Source organism: Pseudonaja textilis, chromosome 3, assembly GCF_049901715.1.
Source record: "Pseudonaja textilis isolate UNSWEBS1 chromosome 3, rPseTex1.2, whole genome shotgun sequence".
NCBI classification, from domain to species: domain Eukaryota; kingdom Metazoa; phylum Chordata; class Lepidosauria; order Squamata; family Elapidae; genus Pseudonaja; species Pseudonaja textilis.
Window position 1 is genome coordinate 156,486,454 of NC_141992.1, and position 20,467 is coordinate 156,506,920.

A 20,467-nucleotide genomic window follows, 5' to 3' on the forward strand; every position below is an offset into this window, starting at 1 on the left:
TGGAATAAACTGATTCCATACAAAACTACTTAAAATATGTGTGATTTGCTGATAGACCTATCAAAATCCACTGTTGCCCAAAATTTTCATAACATGTACTGTTTAAATTGGAATGTGATCTGAGTCTACCACCATGCTTGAAAACATATATTGTAAAAAGAGTGAGCCATATCTTCATGGCTAACAGACTTCTGCAACCAAACAAGACAGACACAGACTTCAATCATCTGAACTGCAGAAAAAAACAATTGTTACCAATATGCCTTCCATTGAGGACCTGTACAATGCATGAATCAAAAATAAGGTTGTGAAAATATCTACAGATCCCTCACATCCTGGACATAAATTGTTTCAACTTCTACACTCAAAATGATGCTATCAGGCATTGCACATCAGAACAGCTAGATACAAGGACAGTTTCCCCCCATGCCATCACTTTGCAACAACTAATTCCCACAACACTGTCAAACTAGTTAGTAAAGCTGTATTACTAATATTATTCTCATTTTTTCTATTATCTATCTCTTTTCCTACTTAAGACTGTAACTTTGTTGCTTGTATCTTTACGATTTATATTGTTTTATTTAGTTTCCTAGTATGATATATGTTGATTGCTTATTTAGTATCCTATGACTTTCACCATGTTGTATCTTATTATTTATAATGAATGTGTTTTTATGATGACTATGATCATGATTTATCACTTACAGCTTTTATGTACACTGAGAGCTTATACACTGAAGACAAATTCCTTCTGTGGCCAATAAAGAAGTCTATTTTATTCTGCTAACAAAATAATGAAAGTCAAAACTACAAGTTCCCAAATCACCAAGTTTCTGTCTCACTTGATCAAGCCCTTTAAAATTCCAATGAAAATGAAACAAACATCAGGGTGGACTTGAAGTGTTGGAAAGAAGCGTAGAAAAGATTTTATCAGATAAATAGGTGCTTATTTAATGGCACTTTTCCTTCATTGTGAGTTTATAATGACAAGCACCCCCTAGATCTAAGGACAATACAGGAAGGGACAGAATGGCAGTTGTCCCATGCCATCAAAATAAAATGAATATTTGCTCTTAATATTGATCTTTGGGGTCTATTGTGGATCCACCATTAAATATGAATAGGACATTCTTCACCTACTGTTAACACCACTGATTTTAGAAAAGTCTGAAGTGATGAATAGGAGGCATTAATCATCCTTTGATTAGCTAAGAGCAGATAAAAGTAGCTCCGTTAATGCTAAAAGCTGAGATTAGAAGCTTGACTACCCTCAAAGTTACAATTGATGGGTAGTTATTGTTGAACATAAAAATTTAGTTCCTGGGGGTAGACACAGAGAGAGCAATATATTCATTTGTTCTATTCAAAATGTCCCCTGCCTTTCACAGAATAATGTTTTCTGGGTACCATTATTAGATGGGAAATAAATTTTATTCTAGAAAATAAATTTCTTCCTTTCTCTCCCCCCTCCCCCAGGACTTTTTCTCCCTTTCCCTAGAATTAGGCGTTTTTTTAAAAAAAAAAAATCTCTGGCCTAGAATTCAGAATCAACTGAAGATTATGTTCTTCATAGTTTAAAAGACATACTTCTCAGGACTCTATGTAAAAAATCAGGCTAAAGGCAGAAGGGTTCCATCTTACTTCTGAAGAAACTGTTAAGTATGCTTTCAAAACATTGCTGCATTAAGGTGATTAGCAACAGACATTAAAATTAAATTCAGTTTCACATACATAATACTGTACATATTCAATATTCTTTATTCTGACCCTTCCCATTTAAAAACAATGTTCCTCTTGTTTCAAATTGAATTTCATCAGATCTTTTTGAAAGCACATGAAATTAAATGAAAAGATGAAATGAAAGATCCACCTTTAGCATTTTGACTGAATCAAAGGTATCCTTTCTGAAAAAGAAACAGAATGCACAAATAAGGAATAGATGAACTATGAATCAGCGTAAAATCATGACTGAACTATCTATAAACCAGACAGAAAGGCTGATATGTTTTTTAAGGCTTGAGAGTTACCCTGTGTTAAGATGAGTGGCCATTAAATTTTCCAAATAAATAAATAAGGCTATTATATCTGGCCTGCAAAACATAGGATGACTATTAGGTGACAGCACAATGTTAGCATTTTTTCCCATGAGCTGTTCAGAGCATCCAGAAGTGGGAGGTGCTTCAATCTCTTCTGGAAAGGCTGGGGTTAAAACTCCGGGATGCTCCTCCTCCTCCTCCACGGGACACCTCCCCAGTGTCCCCCAATTTTAGCTCAGCCTTCATGGTAAGAGGTTGTGCACTCCCTGACTGGAACAGTTTTCTGATTCAGCTAGTCAAAATTCAGGTTTGCTCTTGGGTTAATTTGGCTTGTAAATTTTTCCCGAATTAATTTGGTGATTTCAAGGCTTGTGGCTCTATTAGGTCATCCCCCTGATCAGTTTGAGAGCAGTTCTTTGTGGCTGGTGGAGCCTGCCACTCCGCAGGCAGCCTGAGATGGCTGCTTCAGGCAATTAGCTTATCTAATCCCCCGATCGTCTTATTTCTGCGATCTTGGCGGAGCACTCGCAGCCGCGGCTCACTTCTCCTTGCCGTTTCGACTGACAGGATCATTTATCGGACAATTTAGAGAGTCAGCAGCAGCTCGTTAAACTGCTCAGGCAATTAACATTGGAGATTCTGCCTTCCTGCCATTTTCAACGGCTGGCTTCAAGTTCACGCCTAAATATCACAGTTGCCATTCCCCGCTGGTTTCCCTTCTTGGGGACCGGGGCAAGTACCTTCCCACTCCACTTCCCTGGCATTATTTCTCTTTTATCTTGCTGGTGTTGGATAAGCAGGCTAGTCCTTAAACAGGATTTTTTTTGTTTTTGCAATTGCTTTTGGATCATTACATTGGAGTGAAGCCACAAGTGCCATTTCAAACAGCGGGACGTTTTTGACAGGAAAGGATCCATCCAGGCCCTGTATAGCTGGTTTCCCTTGTTGGGGACCAGGGATCCAGAATATTTCTTGCTTGGAGCGCTTGGGGGTTTCCCTTGTTGGGGACCCTTAGATACTGTTTCCCATATACACAGTTTTACATGTAGATATAGGCACGTATATGTGTGTGTGTGTGTGTGTGTGTGTGTGTGTGTGTGTATATATATGTGTGTGTGTGTGTGTGTGTGTGTGTGTGTGTAATATATATATATATATATATATATATATATATATATATATATAGAGAGAGAGAGAGAGAGAGAGAGAGAGAGAGAGAGAGAGACTTACACTCCTGGAGAAGCGTTCTACTTTCAACCACAGGGGTAGGCATTACCCCTAAGTACAAATAATAATAACAACAACAACAATGACAATGACAACAACAACAACAACAACAATAATAAATAAAGTTAGAGGCACGAGAATCAGTCCTCCACAATGGAAGGTGACAATGTCTTCCGCTCCAAGACAAAGAAGTCCCGAGATAAGTCAGTGGGCCCCAAAAAGGCCTCTAAGGAGGCAGATAAGCATGCCCATAGATGGCACCAAGCCTTGGAAAGGCAGTTGCAGAAATGGGCCAGGGAGTTGGACAAGATGGATATGACACAACAATTGGATCAGGGCCCATGTACATTGTTGGGGCTCTTGAGACTATTCCCATCGAAATGAGGCAATGGATGGAGATGGCCATACAAAAGGGCATTGCGGCTGGAGTTCAGCAATCCATCTGGACCAGACACTTTTTGGCTACTTCAGAAGTGGGATCCCTGTCTGCTTGATCCTTTGCACATATGGGACATCATCAAACTCAGGTATTCCCCAATATTCTTGACATACCAGTCCAGGGTCTTCGGGAGTAGGTAGAATTAGATGACCAGGAGGTTCCCATGGAAGTAGGGTCGATCCACCAGATGGACTTGGGGTTGTCAGAGGCTGACCCACTAGAAAGAGGAATGACGAAGGCCTCATTCCAGACCAACCTACCTTTTCTGGCCTTTTTCATCTGCATCTCTTTAAATCTTTACTGTTCAAAGCAAAGAACACTGCTAAACTAGGCACATCAAGCCCTCATCCATTGTCAACAGGGTCTCAGGACGAATCTGAGGATCTAATATTCTCACAACCGGCTAATGAGGCAGAAACTATTCCTGTCCTTCATATGTTTCTGAATTAGTACAAAATCAATGGGCATCAGCAGCATCCTACCCAGCCCCAACAGGGTACGGTAAACAATATTATAATTTGGCACCAGTGTTTTCAAGAGGCACTGGCCTCTTCTTCAACCTTTCCCAATGAGGCCAAGGAAGCCCTCAGACTGGAGGAAAAGAGAGCAGAGTTGGCACTCTGTAGGGCGCATGTTTCTGATGCCTGGGCCATTAGGGCAGCTACAGCTGCGTCCTTTTTTACATGGTCCTCCCTATGATGGCTCTTCCACTTGAGGGATATATTGCCAGCGTCAAATGTCAGAGGCCACCAGGTCATTGCTAAGATTATTGCAGCGGCAGAATTCTCCTCCGATGCCACATTTAATGCAGTCAAATTCTCATATAGATCCATAGCATCTCATGTATCAGTACGTATCAGACATTGGCAGGCGGATACCAAGCATAAATGTAAGGTGGCATCAGCCCCAATATCGGGGGATAAATTATTTGGCAGTGTCTTGGAGCCCCTGCTTATTGAGAATAGAAACAAGAAAAAAGTGCTTCCCCCTCTTTTTTGGAGGTCTGAAAACAGAATGCCCCAGTCGTTTCAAAGGGGTTCCTTTTGGCCCTACTATCAAGGCCCATACATTCCAGATCGCAGAGAACATCAGGCTACAGGCCCAGTTTTAGACAGGATAGGTCAGAATCTTCCGATAGAGGTCAGCGGGGAGGCCAAAACAGAAGAAACCTCAAAGGTACCAGAGGGTGATTTTTTTCGTCACCCCAAGTGAGTCCTTGACAGCAGCTCCCATTGGAGGGAGGCTAAAATTGTTTGCTGATCAATGGGACAGCTCCACCTCTGATGCGTGGGTCAGGGACTCTGTTAGGTTTGGTTTGGCACTAGAGTTTCAATCCTCCCCACAAACTTTTTCATTAGGAGCCCTAGGTCCATGGACCCCATTAAGAGAGTGTTGATGCAGGAGGAGATCAATCAATATTCGGGCCATTAGAGAGGTCCCATCTGAACAACGGGGTCAAGGCTGTTACTCTCTCTTGTTTGTGTCCCAAGAGTTCAATGGAGGGCAATTCTGGAACTCAAACGTCTGAACAGATCATTGGTTTATCGAAAATTCAAGATGACTACTCTCCAATCCATTCTGCTCAGCATCAGAGAGAACGATGTCCTGACCTCTATAGATCTGACAGAGGCTTATCTACATATACCAATTAGACCTGCTCACTACAAATATCTTAGATTTTGCTATTGTGATCGGCAATACGAATATATCGCCCTACAATTTGGTCTGGCTTCGGCCCCTAGGACTTTTACCAAGATCCTAGCGGCTTTGGCTGCCTCCCTCAGGATCAAATCTATTTGTTTACAATGTTATCTGGATGATATTTTAATGTTGTCATCTTCCAGACATCAAGCAAATTTGGATACCAAGATTACTCTGGAGACTCTTCAAGGTCACGGCTTTTCCATAAATTGGGATAAAAGCAATTTGATCCCTTCAACTAGGTTAGTTCATTTAGGGGCAGTGATAGATACTGTGGAGGGCAAGGTTTTTCTCTCTCAGGACAGGTTGAATAGCATCCAGTCTTTGGCCAGAGAGATCAGAGCCTTAAAGAGGGTTTCCCTGGCAGTTCTGTCTCAACTGTTAGGGAAACTGATTTGTTGTATTTCCATTGTGCCTTGGGCTTGATTCCATTCTGCAATGGTTCCTGCTACCTTTCCAGCAATCTGGAAGAGCCACTTCCAACGTCCGGATAAAGGTACCGCACAATGTTCTCCGATCTCTCCGCTGGTGATCAGAAAACCGATAAACAAGGGGTGTCCTTTCAAGGAATCTTGCAGGGCAACGATCACAACTGATGCCAGCCTGGTAGGATGGAGAGCTCACTTCCAATCCCACACTGCACAGGAAAGTCGGACTATTTCCGAACAATCACAAAGCATCAACCTGTTGGAGCTGCGAGCAGTTCATCTGGTGTTACGCAGTTTTCTACCCCTTTTCCAATCATGCCACATTCTGGTCTTGACAGACAATATCACAACCAAGGCCCATGTAAACAGACAGGGGAGTACCCACTCCAAACTTCTGATGCTGGAGACGGCAAGATTGTTCAAGTGGGCCGAGGCCAATCTGTTTTCACTCAAGGCAGAGCAGAGGCCTTAAACACACAAGTAGACTGGCTCAGCAGAGCCACGATAGATCAGACAGAGTGGCACCTACACCCATCTTTCTTCCAGGAAGCAGTGTGGAGGTTTGGGGAACCCGTGATTGATCTATTTGCCTCTCCCCTCAATGCCCAATTGCCCCAGTATATTTCAAGGTACCCGACTCAGGGGGCAGAGGCCGTCAATGCCTTGTGATGTCACTGGCCTCCTGGACTTCTATATGCATTTCCTCCACTCCCCGTAATACCCAGGTTGATCCAGAAGTTATTGGAGGAATGAGCAGAATTGATATTGGTCGCCCCTTATTGGCCCAGGCAAATGTGGTTCGTGGACTTACAGGACCTGTCAAGAGGACAACCTTGGAAAATTCCACCGTCGAGGGTTTCCCTCTCGTAAGGGTCGGTATTTCACCTGGACCCACAATGGCTCAGCTTAGTCATATGGAGGTTGAGTGGAGCTGTTTAAGGACCCAACAGATTTCAGAGGATGCCATTGCCACCATACAAGCATCCAGATGGTCCTCAACAAATCGTATATACGAGGCCACGTGGTCTGCTTTCTGTCGCTGGTGCTGGGGGTCTAAGATCGATCCAACCACCCCATCAATAGGACAATTATTGGACTTTTTACAGGAGGGGTTGACCAAGGGCCTATCTCCAAATACTTTACGCAGACAGGTGGCGGCCTTAGCCTTGGTGATATCCTGGGGTGACCTTCATTCCATAGCGCACCATCCACATGTCCGCAGCTTTCTTAAGGGTGCTGCAAACTTACGACCTCCTGTAATTCACCAATATCCCACTTGTGAGCTCAACAAGGTGTTAACCACACTTACAAGTGGCCCGTTCGAGCCTTTAAGAACAGCTTGTCTCAAATTCCTGACATATAAGGTGGTCTTCTTAATTGCGATCACATCAACAAGGAGGATTTCTGAATTGGCAGCATTGTCAATGAGAAAAGACCTGTGCGTGTTTCATGCGGACAGAGTGGTTCTCAGATTGGATCCATCGTTCACCCCTAAAGTAAATTCAGTCTTCCACAGAGCGCAAGAGTTGGTGCTTCCAAATTTTTGTCCGAAACCATCTCATAGATTGGAGCATCAATGGCATTGACTTGACGTTCGAAGGGCGTTAAGCATTTATCTAGACCGCACAGCAGCATTTTGAAAATCTGAGGCTCTATTCCTATCCTTCAACCCATCCACTTTAGGACACAAGGCATTGTCGACGACCATTGGTAGATGGTTGAGAGCCACCATAGCTAAAAGTTATGAATGCCAGTCCATCTCAGTTCCTAAGGGCATTACAGCCCACTCAACAAGGAGTGCGGCAACATCAGCAGCATGGGCCACACAGGCTTCCATAGACGAAATTTGCAGAGCGGCAACTTCACCATCACCCTTTGTCAGAAATTATAAAATTGATGTCTATGCCTCAGCGGACGCTTCATTTGGCAGAAGAGTCCTGCAGAGGGTCCACAGAGTTTAGGAGTGGATCTCGATCCAGACAGAGTCCCTCCCTAAGGACAGGCCAAGCTTTGGTATGTCCCACTTCTGGATGCTCTGAAGAGCTCATGGGAGAAAGGGCGTTGGTACTTACCTGATACGCCCGTTCTCTGTGAGCTGTGAAGAGCATCCAGCCCCACCCATTTCTTTCCGTCTGGTGGGATTCCATTCTGGTCACGGATCTAGATTAGGTGATGAGTTCCGGATTTTGGCACTCAGTCTTCACAAAACTGGGGGACACTGGGGAGGTGTCCTGTGGAGGAGGAGGAGCGTCCCGGAGTTTTAAGCCCAGTCTTTCCAGAAGAGACTGAAGCACCCTCCCACTTCTGGATGCTCTTCACAGCTCACAGAGAATGGGTGTATCAGATAAGTACCAACGCCCTTTCTATATATATTTATTTCCATCTTGTGACTGTCTGAAATTTTGCAGCCAAGATACAATATAGCTGAACCAGTTTTTCTATCCCTGTGCAATCAACAAGGAATTTCCTAAACATAATTCAATTTTTATTTATATAAATATTGACTTGCTGAAAATGCTTTTAAAAAACTCTACTCAGTTGTTGGCGAGCTTCAAAAACGGAAGATTGCCATGACATTGCTGCTTACAATATCAATTTTCTTATTTCCTAGTGCCATAGCTTTCTTGAGCATATAAGATTCACAATATGCTTAAAAGTATATGTAATCTTAATTTCACTGGAGCATTCTGCTGTGTTACACAATTTGTAAGCCAGAAATACATTTATTTTCATGGAGAAGCAAGTTGAAACCTGGGCAAGGAGTTTCTTGGTGGTTGTGAGGCCTCTTGCTGTCTCTCTATCAATTGTCTTTACATTGCTATTTCTATGAGGGTAGCCATGGGTATACTGGCTGGAGTTTATAGGCCAAAGGTAAAATACATGCATCATGGAGTGTTACACTCTAGGTGGATATTTCAGAAAGAGAAGTTGGTGGGTAAACAGAGGTTGCAAAGGGTTGCAGATGGCCAATGTTCATACCTCTGAAATCCCATCATGTTTAAGAATAAATTAAATGATTTATTTAGGGTTAGGTTTCATGTTTTTATATTTATATTGGAAGCAGACACAGATTTGCAGACTATATTGATCCAAATCCTGGGCTACTTGGTTTTAGAGGTATTAATATTTTTACTGATAATTATTTAAACAAACTTATGCAACAACTTTTGTGATTTTTCTATGAAATCTAACAGAAATGCTAACCATTTTTCTCCTACTTTCAGTTTATGGTGACTAATGCACAAAGGCACATTATATTCTACACATGCATCATTTATTTATTGTACATTTGATTCTGGCTATTTTTTAAAACATTACTAATGGTGAATTGCAAAATTATATGACCAAATTGAGGGTAAAGAAAAAGACAAAAGAATAAATGTACAAAAACCCTCAAATTCATATTGTTATTTTAAAACATATTTTGCTTTCTTATTCTCCTGTTTGCCTACACTTGAATGATGTTTTGCATAATGCTCAGGCTGTAGAAATTGTTTCATTTCTAAATATGGATTCAATTTGTGCTGCTTCTGAAAGGCAGTAGCACCAGGGGAAAAAACAGCAAGAGAACAAGAAAGGAAGTGCAAATGAGGAAAGGTAGAAAATTAGCCTTTATTTTAAAAATTGAGGAGTGGAACTAGAAGTGGGCACTTGCTGGTCTGCATTATTTTCCTCCATATAAATCTCAGGATATTCAATTAAAGAAAAATTTCAACTTACAAACAATCTTTTCCTAACGTGCTAGAGATAAGGTGCGATTTCATCAGTCAATGTAACTTTATTGCAAGAACATAAAACTGTGACAAAACCTCTAATTAGCTGATTAGACTACAAGAACAACTTACTTTACCATATTGAATTTTGCATATAGTAGATACAACCTGGTATATTAGTTAGCCTATATGCCTTCCTCTGTCTTGTATAAATGGGAAATAGTTGGCAGACTGGAATGATGTTCAGTGTTGATATTTTCCCCCAAATAATATTGACCCTTCTCTTACACACTTCTAAATGCAAATGCACCTTAAGAGTATAAGGGTTTTGTAGAATGGGATGGATAGACACTGAGGCGAGAAGCCTACTTAGAATAAAAGCTTTGAAGCCTTAGCATTTTTTGTTTTGCTTCCAGATTAGTGAAGGGACAGCAGGGAAGAAATTCATCAGTGGACAATAGTATATGGAATGTATCTGAAGATTAATGAACCCTCACATGAAAAGAGAATAGTGCCAAAGAAAAGCTGACCTAGCTAAGATAAAGTCTGATTGCATAACTCTGGCTCAGTGTAGCTTAGAGTAACCAGGAATGGAATGAGGGATTATTTTGTACTTCAGTGATTGTGGGATATCCTTTTCAAACATCAAAGCAAATGGATGATACAGTTGATAGCTCAAACAACAGAATTAGTGTTCCAGTCCTTACATGTAAAAATCCAGTTTTCCCCAACTATTAAAAGTCTTGATAAAGCTCAGTGGAGAGACCCAATCTATTTTTTTCTATTCTTTTCTGAAATAAAAGCATCTTTCTCTGGTCTGTATGAATATGTCTGTTCATATTAACTTTGGTTGTTGAATAAATTGTACTTGCCTGTCTCCTTCACATATAATACACCAAGTTGTAAATCAAGGTTAACAGATCATAGTAGCCAGGTTTATAAACCAAAATCAGATAAACTACTATATGGCTTAGTATGATGTAGTGCTAGCTATATGTAGATAACTTATTTTTTTCTTTAACTGATCACATTTATAATAAAACTAATACTATGCCATCCCAAGTAATATTTAAGAAAATATGATCATTTATTTTTACTCATAGCCTTATAAGGTGACAAAGGTGGAGCAGAAAGCTCCAGGCAAATATATTCCTGGCAAAAATACAAGGCATGACTTAATCAGTCATGCCTTATCCATAACGGGCTTTCATCTGCAACATTTTTGCATTGGTAGGTTCCTATTAAGAATGTTTTCTTTTGTTTCTGTCCAAACTGGATTCAATTTACCAAACACATAGACTTCTAGACACTGTTGGATTATAAATTCAAGCAGCCACAAGCTGTATGGCTCATGGTAAAGGATGCTGGGATTTGTAATTTAATCTAGAAGGATCCAGGTTCATAACCCTGCTCTGGAAGCATAGTGCTTCAGTTTTCTTTGTACAATCACATAGAAAAATAAATATAAATATGCAGAGTCTCTTTCTGTAAGAAATGAGATTTCTCTGTCAGTTTCAAAGAAATGAAGAAGACTGTCAGAATATAGCTCAGCTATAAGGCCTCACGATCTAGGCCCTCTGTGCTCGTATGCTCATTTTGTCTTTTCAAGTTAATATACCAAGTAGATATGCTGATTTTTAAAAATTTGTTCAGGAATTGGAAGCCTATATATAATGTTATGACTGAAATGCTTCAAGGGTAACCTTACAATTCAGATTTTCCTTTTATGCACGAGCACAATTTTGCTCCTGAATACCTTATGCAGAATACCTTATGCCACCAGACTTGAAATTCTAGACCTAGAAAACCTAGAACTACGCCGCCTTCGGTCCGATCTAAGTGTAGTACATAAAATTATATATTGCAATGTCCTACCTGTCAATGAATACTTCAGCTTCAACCATAACAATACAAGAGCACACAATAGATACAAACTCAAGGTAAACTGCACCAAACTTAATTGCAGGAAATGCGACTTCAGCAACAGAGTGGTCAATGTCTGGAATACTCTACCTGACTCTGTTGTTTCTTCCCCAAACCCCAAAAACTTTAACCTTAGACTGTCTACTATTGACCTCAGCCCTTTCCTAAGAGGTCTGTAGGGGGCATGCATAAGCTCACCAATGTGCCTACCATCCCTGTCCTATTGTTTCTTTTTATTTTTCTTATATGTATCCATTTCATTTATTCATAACCATGTTTATACTTATACCTGTTATCTTATAATCGCTTGACAAAATAAATAAATAAATAAAATAAAATGAATATAAATACATAATGACATTGAGGCATTTATTAAAAGTGAAAAGCACATTCATAGAAACAATCCTATGTTTTTCCTTTACTTACAAAAGCTGGAACATTCAGTAATGATTCAGTTAGTCCATTTGGCACTGTTTATGTAAAAGGCAATAATAGGAAACTACTCTCTTTTCCCCCCCACAAACTATAGTGATGGAAAAAATAAAGGCTATGTCAATTAGTCATTTCAGTGAGAATAATCTCTAATAAGGTCCCTCTACAATTTTTTTAAATCTCACATTCTGAAGGGAAGACTCAATGAAAATTTTCTTGCTGTCCCAAGTTATCATGGATCTGGCCCTGCAGGAACCATCTCTTCCAGAAGGAAGAAGCAATTGAGTGTCAATAATGTATCAACCTCCAATTAGGGGAACAGCCGTTGATTGTGTTGAATTGCGTATCATATTAGTATAAAATGTTGACCATTAGGGAACAGGATGACATTACCAATATCATTTTGCCAAGGGCCTCAGGCCTGCCTCCTTCATGAACAGACCTCAATGAATCTTTTGCTTGTAAACCATCTGGTTGTAAAACAGTCAGTGACATACTTTCAATGTCATGTACGGGTATCTGGCAGATTGCATAGTTAAAAAGAGGAAAGCTGTTTTCCCACCAGATAAAGTTAGGGCTTAATATGTAATTTCTAAATCTTTTGTATCTTTAGAGAAATAATATATGTCAAATATATTTACTGACAATATTGTCAAGATATAACATAATTCACATTTTTACCGGATCATTAAAGGAGTTATCTCTAAGATTACAGCTGGAGACAAAGACTTCTAGAATATTAGGATATTAACTCAAGTTTTCCTTACTTCAGTATACTGAAGCAATGATTTATAGCAGGGAAGGTCAACATCTGGCCTCTTCATTGTTGTTTGGTCTATAGTTTCCATTTCTTGTTCCTTGATTATACAATTCAGATAATAAAAAATGTCATTCTATTGCACTGAAAGATAAACATTCTAGACCCCTCTTCCTGTCATCTTCCATGTGTAAAAGGCTCCCAGAAAACCAATATACAATCATGACTTCATAGACTGGAGACATTTATACTCTACATGTATGCTATTTGCTTGTTCCCATTCTACCTGAATGCAATGCCTCGCAACTTTCCAAAATGCCTTAGGATGGTTAATGAACATGTTTCCTATATAGCAAACTTTGCATAACAAGGTCTTTTTGGCATATTAACCTGTGTGGGATTGATTTGCCAACATTGAAATATTTCAAGTTTTGCTCAAATAAGCTCTCCAAATCTTAATCTCAAACAGTTTAACGTCTCTGGAGATTCTCAGACATCCAGTCAGAGCTGAAGAAGCTTCTTGGATGAAAAGTGAAACATTCCCAAAGAAAAACCAGAAAGTCCACTTGCCTCTTGAAAGAGCAACCTTGGGATAAACAATGTAATTTTTTTTTAAAAAAATATAGATATCACCATATTTAGACAATATTGTTTTGATAGCATATGGTACTTATAAATGTACAATATTTTGAGTTAATATTTGGAAACAGGGTGTGCTATTATTCATAATTTATTTTTATTTATTAGCTAGAGATTGAGTTATACAAATATTTCTAATCAAGCCTCATACTATGGATCTGACGTACATTATCCATTCTTATTCCTAAGAGGTCTTTAACCCCCCTCCTTCTCTCTTTTCCTTCCTCCCACAATTCAATCATGAATTTGAAAAATAGTGTATTGATTCTGGCCTCAAATTACTCTGATTCTCATGCTGGAACCAAAAAAACAAAACAAAACTCTTATGCAACAATGTAGGATGTACAGAACTTCTTATTCAGCTGTGCCTTTTTAACTTTTCTTAGATAAAAAAAGATCTCTTTTTCTAAGAGACCTCCACAATATGTGTTTCTCCCCCAGTATTTATTCCATCCTCCAACATCTCAAGTAATTAATGCTGTTGAGCCAGAATTTTTTTTGCTGTTATCTGACCATTACTTTTGATTTATAGAGCAGGGAGGTAGCTGGATTTTTATAAGCTCACCCTTCAGAACTGAAGATAACAAATGTAATGTAATAATCTAACTTTTCTAAGATATTGCACTGAAGAAAAAGACTCCAGCAGATTTCTTTATCTATAGTCACACACAGCACATTAAGGACATTTATCTTCCAATGCAGGCCGTACTGCAAGAATAATTTTCAAAATTGTCTTTTTCATTCCTCAGATTCAGAAAGCACAAGGGAGAGGGTGGTGTTTTGCTGTGTGTGTGTGTGTGTGTGTGTATACACATACACATATACATACATACATACATACATACATACATACATATAATGCTCTCTAGTCATGAATTAAATACTAGTTAATGACTTCAAGCTAATTTAATTCAATCATACTGTATTACACAAATATGAGTATTTTATGACATAATTTCATAAAAATAGAGTTTTGGTACAAATATTAGATTTCAAGAAATCAAATTAAAAGAAAGTGAGTGGGAGAATAGAAAAAAAGTAGCTATATTGAACATAAAATGCTTTTTCTGAAAGAGTAAGTCTATAAATCAGTTGTATTAAAACATGGACACTTCCACATTTATAAAAGATCATGGAGCTCTGTACATCAAATTTTTATAAATATATTAACAAAATGGAGACAAAAATACAGTAAGCTTGGTAAGAAAAGATAAGAGCAACATAAAAATCACAGTGTGGAAAAGACAATTTTTGCTTTTGGAAGTGCTTTTGGAAAATTGATTTGGATTTGAAAATATGTTTGCTGACTTTTCTGTCAACCCAGGCACACACACAAAAAAAACACATGGACTTATATATACATACACTAGCTTAAGATCCATTGTTGCTTGATGTGGGTGGAACATAAAGTTTTCCATCCCATAGTTACCAAATCTTCAATAAGTATCCAAAAGAAAAACAATTTAATTTAACAATTGGCTGTTTTGAAAGTTACTCAGAGCAAGCTATGTGAGGAAACAGCTTTACTTTCCCTAATGATGGGAATGGCTATGTGACACAAGGATTGTGCTCAGCATCAGAAGAACTTTGCCTCATGTCTTACTATGTCATAGTTTGGTAAATGTAAAACTATTTCGACTATTTATTCATTTATTTTAATTTACATGTTTCTGGAATGCCTTAAGGCAGCTAGAGTAAAGCCCAGCAGCCTTTCCATGCAGGGGTGGGATTCAATTTTTTTTACTACCTGTTCTGTGGGTGGGCTTGGTGGGCATAGCAAGGGAAGGATACTGTAAAATCTCCAGTCAGGTGGTATTTGCCGGTTTTCTGAACCACTACTGGTTCTCCAGAACTGGTCAGAACCTGCTGAATACCAACTCTGTTTCCATGTCAGTACAATAGTGACAATAAAATCTAGCAAGATTTTAACAGTTTTAAAAGACAATGAAATCTTTGTGGACTTTGCTCATTGTTTTTAATTACTCTGGAATCTCTATGGCATGCTTTGAATGTCAGCTATTAAGGAAGAATTGTAAATGAACATTCTTTAGTCTGTTAGCTTCAGAAAGCATTAGATTAACCATTGTATCATTGCGAATGTTTGGAGCACAAGGATAACTTTTTTACTGTGATTTGGTGGTTTTTTTAAAAATAAGCTTTTTAATTTTATCATTTATATTATCCTAAGATTTGCTGATAAAGTATGGTTATGAATATGTTAAATACAAAAGTAATATGATGATGATGATAATGATGGTGATGATGAAGAAGAAGAAGAAGAAGAAGAAGAAGAAGAAGAAGAAGAAGAAGAAGAAGAAGAAGAAGAAGAAGAAGAAGAAGAAGAAGAAGAAGAAGAATGCACAGGAAGCATTAGCAAAAGTTTGATAGGTCAATACAAGTTTCATTTGCAAATTTTATACATTGATAATAAAATACAAGCAAATAGCAAAACTGGAAATTATAATTCAGCAGTGAGGTCTGCCATTACTTATATTTCTATAATACCTGATAATAGTTGATTTGATGCAGAAATTAGATGCTTTGCTAACTTTAGTTTTATGGGCTTATGGGGATTTAAGAATTAAACATGAACATTCTATTTTGCCAAACACTTATTTTTATTCTCAAGCAAATTTGCATAGAATAGGCATTACTTATCCTTCTACTGTGTACTTTGAATACAGGTAGATATCAATTTATGACCCATTAGCCCAATATTTCAATTACTAAGCAAAGGGAATTGCTGGTAAATACTAATTCAGGATTGGAAACTTAAATAAAATATCCTAATACCCATGGTGTGTGTGGGGGAGTGAGGCAACATACTGGCTTTTCCATTGACTTTGCTTGTCAGAAAGTCACAAAAGGTGATCACATGACCCTGGGATATTGAAAACATTATAAATAAATGCCAGTTATCAAGAATCTGAATTTTGATCATGTGACCATGAGGATGCTGCAATAGTAATAAGTGTGAAAAACAGCCCTAAATCACTTTTTTCAATGTTGTACTTCAAAAGGTCATTAAACAAATGGTTCTAAGGACTACCAAAATCAGCTTACTGCATTGTCATATATCATGGCATTGCTTTTCAGTAGACTTGAAAAGAGCATTTGATAGCATTTCAACAATGAACATTGTTTTCCACTCTGAAAATAGCTGATGAGAATGCTATTGAATTCTACTAATTGTTTACAGGTTGTTTTTTTTTTCTGGGACAAATGGAAAGGATGATTGCTGGATGTGGGCAGTCAAGCTGAACTTCTTCTATGACTTGTACCAGAGAGTAGGTTTGAATGGGAACCTTTTTGGAAGATCTACAGAAAGCTCAATTGATTGAAGAATAATGCATCCTGATAGCATATGAGAATGTTGTACACGAGATACCTGTTATGTGTATTCTTCTGTACTGCTCCTGGTAAACTTTATAAAACATATTATTATTTTAAATAGATTGTGTCTTGAGAGCTTCTTTTGCTTTTGGGGTTGTCACACACACTTTTTTGCAATGTGCCAAAAGCACTATTTAAAAGACAACTGGACAACTGAAGTTCTTGGATGAGAGGCATAATATTTTCACATCCAGTTGCCTTTTGAACAGCATCTTTGGGACAACCATGATCTGGGTGACTGATAATTTCCATAATCATTTTTGGTTTTTTAGATAATAATATTAAAAGTGATCCAATGATTATAGATTAGTAAGTAAACCTTTTCTCTGCAGTTCACAAAATAGAAAATTATCAATTCCTGCAGAGTTAATGAGCAATAAGTAATATTAATAATACATATACCTGTACCATGAGTGGTCAGGGAAATCTATTCAATGATACAAATCTGCATAAATATATTGGGAAGTGCTTGTAAAACTTCCTGTTATACACTTTCTCAGACACACAAAAGGCACCTGTGCATGTTTGTACGCACGCACACATACTTGGGAATAAGTAAAATACTTTTGGGCTGGAATAAGAGTTATGGGATTTGTCAGGACCTTTTGGCTATTTTTTGCATCCTTTATTTAATTTATGAACACAAGAGTGAGAAAGAGTTGCAGCATACTCTTTTCTTGAATGTTCAGTTACTTTCTCACCTGCCTGTTTGGTAATCAGTAAAGCAACTCTGGCAAGACAATCTTTAAAAAGAGCAAGAAAAGCCTTTGAACTTTCCTGCTTGTGAATAGTTTAGGTTTCAGATATCATTAATTAAAATGCCACTTACAGCATCTGGACCAAAACACCAAACAATAACCTAAAGCAAATGTTTAAAATTCTCTTATTTATAATGAGAGCAGCTTATCTACTTTCCAAAGTACAGTACTATATTTTCAACTTTAATGAAAGCATATTCTCACTTAAAATTTTAGAGGAAACCATAAGCCTTTCATAAAATATCAATATAAAGCAAGACCAAAGAATTGAGCTTGTACATTATAGAGTAGCTCAAGATGAAACATTTCTAATACATCTTTGACTTTAAACTTCAGCCAAAAACTAACATTAATTAATCATCACTGAATGTTTTCCCACCTTCCTCCTTTTCAATGTTCATCAACTTTACTGTTCCATAATAAATTTTCATCCAAACTGTTGTTAGCATGGAAGTGGGATGATTCCTTGTCATCCAAGTTTGAAAACAGAATGCCAGCTGCCAATTGCAAAGGACTTCGAAACCTGGGGAAAACTTCTATGCAGGAAAACTGACAATTGCGCTGAAGATAGTTCCTTTCTATTTTGTGGGGAAATCAAAACTGGCATTTTTTACAAAATAGAAAATACTTGTTTCCAGAACCCTCAAATGTGACAGTACTAAACCAGGACCTACGTTACCAAGAAAAATATTTGGCTTGTCCCTGGACTCAGCAGAAGCCAAGGTGAACTAAAGGTGATCCTTGTTTATTTAACACAGTTGCTATAAAACACTGATAGAGATGTACTTATCTGCCCCAATTCATTGGATACAAGATGGGTGGCAAATAAATTTCATGACAGATAATATAGACAAATACATATGCTTCCAGAACTCCAGCTGATCTTAATGCAATAGACTATGTATCATAATGCAATCCAGTATCTTCATGGGCCATATGACAGGAAAATGTCAATGTTACATCAGTTGGATTCCTGTCATATGGCCAATCTAAAACATACTGGCAATTCAGTAGGTAGCCATGTGTATCTGTAAGTCAGGGGTCGCCAACCTTTTGGACCTCAGGGACCACCAAACTCATAATTTTAAATCTACTAACTAGTTCTGTGGGTGTGGCCTAATTTGTGGGTGTGGCTTAGTGGTCAAGTGACTGGCTAGGCATGGCTTGTATGTTAGTATTATAAATATTTATATAACTATTGAATTCTTTTATTTAAAAAAAGAGCAACTTTTACCCAAAATCAGACAAAGTAGGCAGGCAGATTGAGTTGCTCACAGAATCATTCAGTGATCTATCTATCTGCCATTGGCTAGCTCAGTCTCTCAAATTTGCTTCCCCTGAGTCTGCACTGAATAATAGAACCTTCAGTCCTAAGGGAGGTTCAGCTGTGCTTAAAAACAGAGCCAAAGATCTAAAGACTAGCTAGAAAGCAAGAAATCCATTTCCTGCTTCCTAACTAATCTAAATCTCCCAGCATAGAACACCTGATGGTCGGAAAAATAGCAATTTAACAGGCAAGTTTGCCGGATAAAGAGTGGGCGGGGAGGGTTCCCATGGGCCATGTGGGAGGCGTAACCTTGTGTTTCTGCGCAGCCTGGATTAATTGCTTTGGGGGTGTGCTCTGGGGGTGATATTTCTCTGCGGCCCACCAAAAATTTCCCATGGCCCACCAGTGAGCCACAGCCACGGCCCACTGGTTGGCGACCGCTGCTGTTAAGTGATGTACAAGTTTTGGTTATGCATGTCCTTCCACCATAATGTGTGACATTTCCTATTTTATTGTGATTTAGAGAAGTCAAAATAAAAGAAGTCATTACTGTATTAATGGTTTATGCAGTTATGCTGGAAAAACACCATTCAATTGCACTATTTACTCAAAGATGTCATTTTGCCTTATAACTTACATTTATAAATCTGATTTTGGTTACTAGTTTGGTTTTCCTCTTTTGCATATATTTTTGATCTCATTTTAAATTGCTCTTACCATATTTCACTCTATTATAAACAGTATTAACAGCTATTTTGATTAACTTTGCAACAGTATGCATCTGCACATGGTGGAAAAAAATTACCCAAACTAAGTTTTACATTACTATTTTAAAACTGGAGATATTTGAGTCTAATAAAAATTATGGAACTTTTAAAAATTACAGAACTTCAGAAAACAGTATTCCAAAAATTCATTCTAATGGTTTCAAAAATAATATAATTGTAATTATACAAGGTCTAGTTGATCCTTCACCCGATTCTCCCTTCAGATGTCCTTTCAATCCCATGATCTCATTTCTGAATTGTAGGAGATTCAAATATTAACATGTTAAGGAAAACATTCCTTGCGATTCTGATTAAAAACTAGTGAAATTAGATTAAATTCACACTTTATAAAACATGTATAAGACAGAAGAAAAAAAATGGTCAAGTAAAATTAAGTTATGACATTTCCAAATTTTCCATCTAAACCTTCTCATTTATTTCCCATTTTTAAAAGCAACCTATTCATTGACAGAATTATTCACAGAACTATGTGGTAAAATAAATGGGATTTTCTCAAGTTTTCATTTTCCTTTTTTCAGTGGAGTCTGGTCCAGATGTCATTTTTCATAATACAACACATACACTTTTGCACAGCCCCCATGCATTCCTTTATTGGTTTTATGTCTGATGTAGTAGTATTCATATAAATTTAACTAAAACCTAGTACCCATATGTTGTATAAATACATGTATGTTTATTATGAGTTTTAATCCAACATTTCCACTTAATTGAAATTTCTTAATTTTTCCCCTAACAACCAGATGTTTTTTGTTGAACTGATATAGATTGGAAACTCACTTGATGGATGGCCCAAAGTCATTATAGGGGCTTCCATGGTTAGGGATACAGTTGAACCAGATCCTGATTCAACATCTTGATTACTATGTAACTTTTGTTCTCTATAGTTGGTTTCCCTTTTTTCTCAATGAGACAAATATCTATATGCTTCAGGAAACTCTATGTATTGATTGTAATATAGAATGT